Source organism: Colias philodice, chromosome 17 (genome assembly GCF_061535455.1).
Source record: "Colias philodice isolate Cphi_HAF_F1 chromosome 17, ilColPhil1 Martin Lab GWU primary, whole genome shotgun sequence".
Taxonomy (NCBI): domain Eukaryota; kingdom Metazoa; phylum Arthropoda; class Insecta; order Lepidoptera; family Pieridae; genus Colias; species Colias philodice.
The window spans coordinates 4,157,544-4,170,667 of NC_143102.1; the positions used below are offsets into that span (position 1 = coordinate 4,157,544).

General features: G+C 35.9%; 1 long non-coding RNA gene and 1 pseudogene across 1 annotated transcript in view; one reads left to right on the forward strand and one right to left on the reverse strand.

Annotated features, from left to right (window-relative positions):
* LOC149481007 (uncharacterized) overlaps nt 1-13,124 on the forward strand; it is a 43,506-nt gene that overhangs the window by 11,935 nt on the left and 18,447 nt on the right. The window contains exon 2 of the long non-coding RNA XR_016316970.1: nt 970-1,141. This is a non-coding gene — a long non-coding RNA (uncharacterized LOC149481007). The remainder of the gene's footprint in view (nt 1-969; nt 1,142-13,124) is intronic.
* Nucleotides 4,489-12,557, reverse strand: LOC149481010 (uncharacterized; annotated as a pseudogene).

Below are 13,124 nucleotides of genomic sequence, written 5' to 3' on the forward strand. Positions count from 1 at the left end.
TATACGTTCGTAATTATTATGAAATTGAGCTACAGCAGCTCTATTGAAAGCAAAGCTTCTTGCTTCGCTTGTGTTTGCTGAGTTTCTCTTCCTGAATCCAGCTGCCCAATCTTTCCCAGCGCATTTGTTTTTTTTTTTCAGGATTTTGGATAATTACACCCTGAGGATTCTGCGTACTGTTTCAATGTAAGGCCGTAGTGTATTTTACTGCAATTCAATAAATATTGAGTCAATGCCTTTTCTTGTTCGGTTGTAAAAACTTGTGCAACGGTATACTTGGAACCATAGAGTGGTTGCTGACCCAGAATTATTCGGACACTGGACAATACATAGTTCAAATAAAAATTTAGCAAACGCAACCACTATGGCCACTACATCCACTCACGCGCTTACACACTCATTCACACATACATTCACACACACACACACGCACACTCATAAATACACACACGATCACACATGCATACAAACACGCACACTCATTCAAACACGCACGCACAACATATGAGTATATCTACTAAACTTGAGTTAAAATGTAGATATAATTTAAATTTTATTTTGTATAATTTTGTATAAAAAATAGCTAAATTACCTAAATCATTATTGAAGTTAATATAATGCTATAGTTTTGTTATTATTGTGTCATTAAGGAAGGTGAACCCCAAAATACAGGCTGTCCTAGTTTGGGGTCCAAATGTTACATGTTTGTACCTAACCCACAAATTTATCAATAAATTATTTTTATTTTATTTTTAACGTGATAACGTTTTTAAAATTGTTTTAGTCGGGTGACATGTTCAGAAACTTGTGTCACACCAAAACCTCACGAGCGCGATCGCAGGTATTACGTGAGAGGGACGGACCGATCTCCCGTCTCATCTCGAGCGCTGCCACCAATAAGACGTTATCACGTAAACATCTCGATCGTAAACCTACTTTACAAACAACCAATTTTTTTTATTTTTATAGATGTTCGATGAAGTAGCTGTAGCAGTGTGTGATGATAAAGCTGCAGTAGTAGTGTGTGATGAAGATGATGCTATTTGTGCCATCTCCATAGTTGGTGCCATTTGTGGTGAAGATGGACCTGCTTGTGATTAAGAAGATTCTGCTTGTAATGAAGAGGATGCTTCATTTGTAGGTAATGTTCTGGTAGCTTCAAATGATTTTCTGGCCTTTTCTATGCGATGTTGTAGGGTTGCAGTTTTGATGCCGTATTTGTCGGCTCTTTGCGTATAGATAAAGTCTTCAACAAAATTTCACGTATTTCATCTTCAATGTTTTCTTCATTGATATTATTTCTATTGGTTTTGGGTTTGTACGTAGAGATGCCAGATATGTTCAAAGAAAAAAACCGGACAAGTTTTAACTTTTTAACGTTTTTTATACAGGGTTAGTTTTCAATGACCAGCCAAAATTTAAAATTAATATCTAGATATTAAACCAAAGGTACATTTGAAATATTATTGTCGAATAAATAAAAAAATAATAATAGCATTCATTTGAAAATGTCTTATAAATTTCTTAAATCGTAAACACGCGATAAGCTTATTGAGAATCAATGCACTTGTGTGCGTGCGCGCATCGCGAAATTTATGTGTGTGCTAACTTCTACCTATCTAGGTTGTTGGACTGAATTGTGCTTTTGTAATGTCCACACGTTCGCTTTTTAGTGGTGGACAGGAATGAAATCTAATTAAAAAAAAAACGTTTTTTTTTCATTCGATCGAAAATGTTATCGATTCTGAACCATTTCTGAAAATTTGGCCGGTCATTGAAAACTAACCCTGTATATTTAGAACTCGACCTGACTGACTACTTATTGCCTGAGATGGCATCTTTAAATTCAGTGCAACTAACATTTATATTCCTTACTAGCGGTCCGCCCCGGCTTCGCCCGTGGTACATATTTTCGTTTTCTCTACATAAAAACCATCCTCGTACTTCAAGGAATATAATAAAAAAAGAATTATCGAAATCGGTTCAGCCGTTCTCGAGTTATGCGCTTACCAACACATTTTGCGATTCATTTTTATATATAAGATTTATAGTCCTTAGCGTATTGAATGGAATCCACGCTTATATGACTCTCGTGATTGTCAAATATAATGAGGCATGGTCTCCTTGGAAGATCAAACATGTTTCTGAAAATGTTTCATAAATTCCACAAAGGTAGCAACAGTCATCCAGCCGCTGGGATTTCTAACACCACTGGTGCCTGGAGGAGCATTATCTAGCATTCTAGCTCGTCAGTTTTTTCTGGGCAAAAAAGGTGTCAAATGGTTCCATTTCCGTTCCGTTTAATGCCATTATTAATTGTGGAGCAAACCGTGACAAGTTCTCCTCTTTCGGCGGATGTAACTTTGAACACTTGTTTTAAGCCGCGGCAGGCTACAATTTTTTTCGGTTTATGGACCGTGGTTATACCGGTCTCGTCAACGTTATATATTTGATGTGGAAACTGGAATCTGTCCATTAGGCTTCCTAAATTTCCAAAAAATGCACCAACATTGTGCCTATTAAAGCTGGTAGCTCGTGATAGACTTGTAGCCTCTGGTTTTCTTAGCGATAACTCTTTATGACGACTCATAAAACCCCAAAACCCATCATAAGTGGCCTCTTCTTTAACTCAAACTCAAACTCTAACATTTATTTATTCAATTAGACTTCTTCGAGAAGCACTTTTGAAACGTCAATACATATTTTTAACATATACCACCGATTCCGAACAGTGAGGATACCAGTATTCTTAAAGAGATCTCTTAGTGAGTCCCTAGCACGTAAATTATATATAGAGCGTATGGCTCTTTTCTGTAATATATATGTACTTATATAGTTTTTATATCTGCAGCCCTGCCCCATAGCAGAATTTTGGATCGTAAGGGCTGTCGTTATTTCTAATTTGTGAAGAACCAGCTGCAGTTGGTCTATTATTGAAGGAACTCGTAAGGGTATCTCTATTACTGGCCATACATAAGGAAAGCAACTTTGGGGGAGATTTTGCAGATTCATTTTCCTTTTCATTATCAGAAATATTGGGAGTCACATCGTCATCTGGAATTGGCACTGGTGCAACTGGCGCATCATTTTCTGTATTTAACATGAGGGCAGGGGAAGCAGGCGCAGTATTTTCAGCCGTTAAAGATTGATCAAGTAAAATAGACGGTGACACAGATGGTGCGGTCATAATATTTTCTGTTTCTGTTTGCACAATTTCTCTATAAGTAACGTAGGAGCTTTAATATTCGTCATCTGTGAATATATCAGGGTTGAATGGAAAAATTCCAGTAACTGAGAAACTTTTCTGAATATTTCTAGGAGTCATTGCATTGGGGTAAGCACTGCCTAGACATCCAGCCAAATCATATATGGTTAACGGCCGCCCTGGATGACTGACCATCCAATTATCGCATGCAGTATTGTAGTATGACTTCAACGCTCCCAATACAATTCGATCCAAAGGTTGTAATTTTTGAGAGGTATGTGGTGGTATATTTAAAAGATGGATACCATTATCTTTGCAGTAGTTTATAGAGTCAATAGTAATTTGTGACTCATGGTTATCAAATATAATAAGACAAGGACTGTCCTTGGTGCATCTTAACTGCTTATTGCTTGCTTGGAAAAATTTCAGGAAAAGTTGGAAATTTGGCCCTGTCATCCATCCACTTGGATGTGGAGCTCCTTCAGTACCCGGTGGGCCACCATCTATCATTCGTTGCTGCCAATTTTTACGTGGGAATATAATAAATGGTGGCAGGTGGTTACCAATAGCATTTATAGCTCCACATACAGAAACAAGCTGCCCACGTTCTCCAGATGTGACTTTAGACACTTGTTTGAGACCTCTAAACGTTACAACTTTTTACTATCTTGAGGAATAATTTTTGAAAAGTGTACAGGTTTCATGTAGCCAGTTCTGATACTTTACATATTGAATCCAAAAAAATTGTAAGTTTTATAATCATTTATTGGGACACAATTTTTAATATTCATATTTTAGTATAGGCAGATTATGATGCAGAAAAGTTAACTTTTATGTGCGAGCAGCATTTAAACGGCTTTTTTTTTCGTAAACTAGCCCTGCTTCTGAAAATAGCCGCTCACTGTATATGGAGCTTGCTGGTGTGGAGAGATACTTTGCCGACACCTTACTTAATATGGGGTAATGCCTTCTGTTAAATCCCCACCATTTGTACGGATCGATATTTCTTGCAGCCCTAGCCGTGCTTAAGTAATGATCTAATTCAGAAGCTGCAGAATTTTTTGGTTGAGCTCTGCTGGTTGCCGCTTCGTTATCAGCAGCTTCTTCGAAACAAGACCAAAATAAATCATGAGCTTGAGATACAGTATTTTCCGAGATATTGACAAGCCCTGGTTGGCAATCTAACGAATAAGACGTTTGAGCCTGGGTTTTTGACGTTCGATCAACTTGATGAGGTGCACGAGAAGTGCCAGGATTTTCTCTATCCAGTGCAGTATCTGATATCAGGAATGTAGCATCTGGCAAAGCATTTCGGTCAACTGGATAAATACCGCTACCTCTAAAGCCAGCAAAAGCATTTGCAGGAGTGGCAGCGCGAATCCAAGCATTGCATATAAGCTTTCCTGCGTTGAGACATCTGATCTTTTTATTTCTTGGTTAAAGTAGGTTTTCAATGGCCCAAATACTGATATGTCTAAAGGTTGTAAAGCTGAAGTTGTGTGACTAGGCAAACACAATAAAATTATGTCGTTATCTGCAGCCGCTTGCTGCTATTTGGTGCACTTGAGTGTGATGAGTGACCGTCTAAAATAAGCAGAACTTTCCCGTGCGGCTTCAGAGGGATAAAATGTTCTGTTAGCCATTTATTGAAATACGAAGCATTTATATATATGCCGATTTTTTATTCATATAATATACTTTTGAGCCCATTGGAAATCCATCTTGAAATTCAGGTTTTTTATTATCTTTTATTATAAAAACTGGTGGAAGAAAATTACCAATTGCATTACAACATCCAACGATTGTCATTGTTTCACCTTTCTTGGCAGATGTGACTGAACTGAATTGACGACTTTGGCACCTTTTTTTCTATGACTTTTCTGGGTTTATTATTCAATTGGATTCCAGATTCATCCATATTGTATAATCTTTCCGGTTTGTCCAATAGACCATTTTCGGTCAAGACATCATAATCAAAATATCATAGAAGTTATTTACTTCTTCTACTCAAGCACTTGGCTCTAGCCGTGCTAGCGTGCGTAGCTCTAGTCTAAAAGAAAGCTTTGGATTTCATTCAATAATATCAATTTCAATAAAATTTTTGAACCATGCAGCTCCAGCCATTTTGTTTTCATGGTCAAAATTATGTTTCAGCTCTAGCTTTTCAGCAAATTGGTAAGCTAACATACGTATGGATTGACTATTTGGGGGAAATCCTGCATCGCCAAGCTTTAGAATGTGCTTAATGTTTTCCTACAAAAAAAAACTACGTTAATAAATCTAGGTATTGGCAACTTACAGTAATTAGTTCAATAAAAGTTTTTAAAATCTTAAAATACCCAGTGTCTGCTTCGTTGTATTTTTAGCAGCATAACGTCTTCGCAATGTTCTTGATGGAATCCCAAACTGTCGGGATATTTTGTTTATCCCCATGACTGCAATTGTTCTGTAGTCCAAGAACATACTCGAGCTCGAACTCCTTTCTTTCTTTTCTATTTTCGTGGCATGGTTCTGCTACAATCACTAAAAAGTCCAAAGACAAATATATTATGTAAACACATAAAAAAGAGCTACAGAATACATAATAGTAGCTAAACGCTACAGAACGGACACTCTCCGCCTCCCGCCAAAATTAAACACTTACCTCCCCCGCACGATCAGTCTAAAAATGGCCCATATTTTTCTACAGGGACGATACGCAACGAAGATTGACAACATTAATCAAATTGACTTAAAGTAATTTTATTATTTTGGATTTGTGATTATCGATTTTCGTAGAAAATGGTTAGATATTGTGCTGTTTACGGATGTATTTCATCAGAAAAACGCGAAATTTTTTTTACGCTAGTCAAAAATGTGCCAACCATAAAGCGTTAACACACACATTTGCAGTCTCTACAGTGTGACTGTCAAAACGATAATTTTGTATGGAGTGTCCGGGGTGTGACAGAGCACAAAAATATGTTCAAAATACACCTTAAAACATTGAGCTATTAATACTACGTATAGAGGAGACACGACGAACAAAATCTGTGCGCAAAGACTTACAAATTGAATATAATTATCAGTGAATGCTTTAACAGTCTTGGTTACAAAATTATGAAAGACTAGCTTTCCGCCTGCGGCTTCGCCCGCGTTTTCAAAGAAAAACCCGCATAGTTCCCGTTCCCGTGGGATTTCCGGGACAAAACCTAGCCTATGTTACTCGTTGATAATGTAGCTTTCGAATGGTGAAAGAATTTTTAAAATCGGTCCAGTAGTTTATGAGCCTATTCATTACAATCAAACAAACAAACAAACAAAGTTTTCCTCTTTATAATATTAGTGTAGAAGTGTAGAAAACAAAATTAAAAAAAATATATTTGAACAAATTAAAAAAAACAAAGTACCTATACTTCTAAGTCTTGCAAAAATAATTATAAAAATAAAATCTTGATGACATCGTTTTACCGTTGCAACTTGTTTTTCATTAATTTGTGATGAATGAGCTGATTTAGATCCATGAAAATTTTGCATGATTTTCTTGTTTTCTGCAGAGTCATCCGTTTTTACATTTGGACAAATTAAGTTATCGTGTGGTAAGATCATTAATTGTTTATCTGAAGCTTTTTCAGCTAAGTCTTTATTTATTTTGTTTTCTTTGTCGATTGCAGCGGTATCATCAAAGTCACTATCCATAAAAGTAGCATCAGAATCAGTCAGGTTTCCAATTTCATCACAGATAGTAAATATAGATGGACTTGCGGGTAACGAAACTTCTTTGGTCATTTCAGCTGTAGCACCCGAAATAACTACTTGGTCTATGTCTTGGTTGGTTCCCTTATCATATCTTGAGCTCTTTAAGTAATTACGTTGTCATTTGATGTCGTGGGCTCATTTTGATCTGTTACAGAAGAGGGCGCAAACTCAGTTTCGTCAAACAGATCATCTGCGAAGGGAAATATACCTGTTGCTCTAAACCCAGACTCGGCATTACCTATTGTGGCAACGGCGAAGAGACTAGCAACCTAAAATTGGGTTATACCTCTGTCAGGATTCAATGATTGAATGTGAGAAGTGGATGAATCAGCATCCTGTTATTTCAATGGCATACTTGGTTTTTTATTAATCTAAATAAGCCGACTTCTTTGCGCGATGGGCTGTTCTCAATGTATAGGCTTTTGCATTTGTGGTATCATCGGTTGATATGCTTGGACGAACGTCAACAGATTGCTTCGATTTTCGACAATTTTTCTTCCTTTTTGCCGATTTTACTAAAGGTTTCATTCACCCAATCTCGACCCGCCATTTTACAGGACTCGTCGAAGCGGTTTTCTATTCTATTTGCTGTTGCAAAATCATATGTAATCATATGCTAACCGTCTTAAATCATTAATTGTAATGCCAAAGAATCTATTGTCCATATCTTGGCAATGAACAGCAAATTGTGCCTCTTCATCTTTGGAAAATGTTGGTTTAAAACGACCCAAAGAAGTTGGCACGTCGTTAGATGTGTCTTTCTTGTTTTTTGGCTTTTTCTATTTGTTTTTCTGAGATGAGGGCCCGTTGAGTGCCTTTCTTATATAATTCCTCGGCATTTTTTATTCTGAAAGAGAAAATATGAATAAATATTAAAAACACCTATGAATGTTTCACCTATCGTTCAAAATACAGAAAGTTTTAACTGTCTTATTATTGAAATACCTACCTAAAATTAAAACACCTAACGTTACATTACCTTCGTTTAAAATAGCTAAAATCTAAATACCTAATGATTATTTCACCTAAATTCAAATTCATTTATTAATTGCTTGAACACGTACATTAGATGTTTTTGTATTACAAATAATTGCGTAACAGTGTTCGCCATGTGAACTGGCATGCAATATTATAGTATATTACTTATTGATACATTTACGAAATTAATTTAAGTTAATTAAATACATTGTAGTAGTCCCAATTCGATTAAATACCTAATAAAATTATGTCTAAATTATTCTAATGTCACAGTATAAATATATCAGCGTTAAAAAAAATAACAAATACATAATAATAAACCGATAATAATAATACTCATGTCTGGGTAGAGAAAAACTCATTTAAATTATAAAATGTTCCGTCAATAAGCCATTTCTTAAGTTTTTTATTAAACAATGCAATAGGTAATTCACGTATTGATTTTGATATGGCATTATAAATTTTAATAATCATAAAATGACAGCTTTTGCGATATAAAGCAGTTTTGCACATCGGCAACATTAGTTTATCTTTATCTCGGGACGGAAAAAGACTACATTCATTCGCTTTTAAAAAATAATGCGGTACTTTTAACGAAAATACCAATTTGAAAAATATATAGCGAAAATAGGGTCATAAAGTTAAGTTTTTTAAAGAGAGGTCTACAGCTCTCTAGTGGCCCAGTATCACACAAAGCTCGTATACAAGTTATGAGGGTTCAAAAAAAACGTCGAAGCGCTTCGAGAAAAGGTAGGTAGTGCCCGTGCGCCTCGCTTGGCTCGTCTTGGCGGGGGCACTACCGTGCCCCCAGATGATGTCTAGGTTGATTGCCATAATTTCTAAAATTAATGATTTTTGTTTTACTTGTGTTCATTGTCAAATTATTAGATGTCATCCATTCCTATATTCAGAATACAAAAAATTATTAGGTATTTCGATTTTAGGTATTTTGACCGTAGGTTATTTATCGTTTGGTATTTTAATTTTAGACATTCTGATAGATGCCCGAATAAAATATTATTAAACAAATTTTAGTGGTATTTTCCCAAGTTTTGGGGTATAAGTTCGCAACGTGGGTAAAAGTACGCGTGCGTACTTTTTAACTCGCACTCTTACCCCAGTCGACAAATGTAGGTAATAAATGATCAGAAATAACACACAAATTCATTACTTTTTAAAAATATGTATGATAATCTACATAAGAAGTAAGAACTACAGTTAATGTCCAATACAAATAAAGTAAACTTACTTGCAAAACGTTAACGGTTTAACTTCACCACATTTTTTCCTTGCTAAATTATCGAACGAATTTATTGCAGCACACGTGTTCGACGGCCTGTCGAAACGAGTATTAATTTAACGCGTAAGCGGCACGTGGGTTCGATGCGGCGACTTAAACCGCTAAATCTAGTTTTTTGAACATACACCTCAGTCCTTTCCTCCGCCGTCGGAGATCGCGCCACTGCGAACTTTTACCCGCCACGTTCTCTTACCCCGAATGACCTATGTAATGTGACTTGCACTTTAGAGGCACCAAAATGCATTGCTTGCACTTCTTCTGCCATTTTACACTCAAAGTTTTCTGAAAAGTCACAATGCACAGCAATTTCATGATCATCTAAATTTTCAATACAGGTTTTATAGCTTTTTGTTTGGTACCACATATTAAAATTGTGAATTTTAAATAATTTTAAAGATTCCTCAAATAGTTTTATTAGATCTGCAATAGTACTTTTTTTTTGTTGATTTAACAGTTCTTTTAGTTGTCAGTTCATGTCCATCGTCATTTTGCGTTAAAATTAGCCAACTGATTAAAAAGAAATTTATCATTCCTACGGCAAATTTAATGATTAGAGAATGCTGAAAACCTATCGTGTTGGTTGGATAAGGAAAGTTTTAAGTAAGAAGTAGATCATAATGTAAAAATAATTTAATATTTTTTAAATTTACAATAGATTTTCAAAGTGGCCACCTCCAGCAGCAATACACATTCTACACCTTCGTAAGAAATTGTGTTTCAATCGTCTAAATGCTTCTCTGTTCTCCTTGACAACACGTTTGGCTTCTGTAATCTTCTGCCTCAGCTCTTGTTCACTCGAACATTCTCGGGCGTATGCTATTTCCTTGTAATAGCCCCAAATGAAAAAATCGATGGGGTTGAGGTCAGGTGAGCGTGGAGGCCATCTAATTGGTCCACTGCGTCATATCCATCTGTTGGGGTATGCTTCATTTAAATAATTTCGGACTTGTGTTGCGTAGTGACACGGTGCGCCGTCATTTTGAAACACCATAGTGCGTCTAAGTTCGAGATTCACATCTTGCAGCAACAATGGAAGTTCATTTTCCAAGAAGTTTCTGTAGGTTGCTCCATCAAGTCTAGTCGGCAATTCAAACGGACCAATTAGTTCGCCATTGAGGACACCAGACCACAAGTTAACGCTAAAACGATGTTGAAACGTTGAAGCTCTCACAGCGTGTGGATTTTCCATCGCCCACGTGTGGTAATTATGAATATTGAATATTCCAGATCGCTCAAATCTTGATTCATCTGACCATAAAACTTTATTAAAAAATCCAGGTAAAGAGTCCAATCCAAAGTAAAGAGGTTTCGTATATTAAACAACATACAAAACCTCTCTATTTGTAGTATTTACTGTTAAATATCTAGCATAACCATTGCTACTGGTGGAAAGGTTCAGCTAGATAATTAGACAGTAGCCGTTCTTAGCAAGAAATAATTTTAGGTGATGAAAAAAAACAAGTTCGATATTTTATTTATTACATTTATTAAATTTATTATGCTTTACATAATATGCTTGTGCTGCCAGTTTGATTTCATCCTCACCATCATATTTGATTTTGCCTGATAATATCCTATTGATTGTACGGCACCAACTATATATTAAAACATTAGCTACCGTGTTATTAAAATATTTTTTTAATTGATCTTCATCATAATTACAAGTAAACGGGTATTCTACCATTATATCAGCAAGCATGTAAATTTTATCCTTTATTTTGCTTTTTGGAACATTTTCTTTGAGAATACCCGTTACTATTTCTTGCAATTGAATGAAACCTTTTTCCATACCTTTTGAAGGATACACAAGACAGTGGCTACTTATTTTGTATTCCTTAGATCTAATGTATGCATTTGAAGCTGTATTTTTATCACCGACCATGTCTTTTTTACAGATCTTACAATCTTTGCTTATATTTTTCAAACATTTACTGAGGACCCATCCACATACATAATTTGCCTGTCCCACATCTTTTGGATCACAGTCAATATTTATTTGAGGCACTACAATTTCTTCACTCTCATTACTCGCAGACTGAAAAAGTAGTGCCTCATCATTGGGAAAATTAGATTGTTCTTTTAAAAAGAAGTCTAATGAATGTAACACATTATTGTCATCATTTTCGCAATTACTATTGACCGAGTGTGGTGTGGTGTGTTAAAATTATTTAAAAGTAATGATTTATAGGCACCCTCAAAGTGAATAGTATTGGGTGCCGTATTGCGTACACCATAACTTCTTATGTTCCCAAAGAAGTTTTCTAATGGGTCCTGATTAAAATTCCGTGTAAGCATGGCATCAAATGCATATTTTCCGGATAGTATTTTCCACAAATATTGTATACCTTCAATGGTACGGATAAAATTACTTATTGATGGTACTGTACAATCAATATAGTAGATTTGATCTTTATTATCTTTTTTACTTTTTAGAAATTTTATAGATTTTAGAATTCGCAAGGCTTCTGTCCATAATTGATGATGAGGTGAATTCTTTCTAACACAACTTTTATATATTTTGCCATTGTTGGGATAAAATGTACTTGTATTTAACGAGTCAAAAAGATTGTCCATAATTTTCGTGAATTTTATAATTTGTCGACATTCCACCGGACACACGCCTCTTCCCGTGAGGTGTTCAGCTGCCACAGCGACGCTGTGGCTGAAGATTTGCGCAGCTGTTTTCACCTTCATTTTCTTCATTTTCTCTGTGTATACATGCTCGTCTGTCAATTTTTGAAGGAGTTTCAATTCGCCTTAACTTTGATCCGCTTCGTAAACTTGTTGATAATATTGCCATTTAATGATTTTCTCCACTTGTTCCTCAAAATCAAAATACTTCATGTCTTTAGTCAAAAGATTATTTCTTACGCCTTTAATCAGATGGGGAACATCAAACAACGGAACTATTTGTTTGCCACTTACTTCTATTATACTGTGTCGCCACTCTTTGTTTTGCTGGAAGTATTTTCTTTTTGTTTCTTCAATCATTTCATTGATTGCAGCTACATTTGTGGCGCTTTGGTCACAAACTGTACACAAAACATTTAAACCTGTCCTCTGAACATACCTGATAATATTCAGGGTTATTTCCTTTAAATTACTTTTCTTTAAACAACTGGTAAAGTAATATGCCACTGGCTGTTTAAAATTTTTTCTAATACCCTTGACCAAGTATACTAGGACATGATCAGCAAAGGTTTTGCTGCCCCAAGCAAAACCTTTTAGTTTGTCTTTGGCCGCGTCGTATTGGATTTGGGGTGTTATCGACATCTCGTCGAATATTAGACAGCATAGTCGATCTTGGGGAGACAAGGCTTTCACTGTTTCCTTCATTTTTAAAAATACTGCTTTGTTCATTCCACTTTCTATCTCCACTTTTGCCAGTAATCTTTTCAAGGCTTTTGCCGAGGGTAAACAAAAATATGAAGCTAGCAATGTATAGCACTTAGGGCTTCTTTTATACATTGAAAGTGATAATACTTTCTCCTTCAATGTAAATCTTCTCCCTTTCGATTTTTTGTAGCTTTCCCTACATTGCAATTTAGTAAAAATTTTGGCAGCAAGTGTCATATTTGCTGTCACTTTTTCTAGAGCTCGGTCCATGATCATTTTCGAAGCGCTAGCAAGTTTGTTTTGAAGTTGTGGCTCCTTTTGCGTAGTCGTTGGAGTTCTGTCTGCAGGGTTTTCAATTTTCTTCTGCTTTCTTGCAGCTGCTCCCGTATGAGAGGTGGCGCAGACTCCGTATATTTGGTTTCTGAAATAAAACATTTATATGTTAGTGACCCTGACCCTGACTGCTAAACTGGAGGTTGTGGGTTCGATTCCCACCCAAGACAAATCTTTGTGTGATGAGCATGATCATTTGTTCTGTGTCTGGGTGTTATTTTATCTAATTTATGT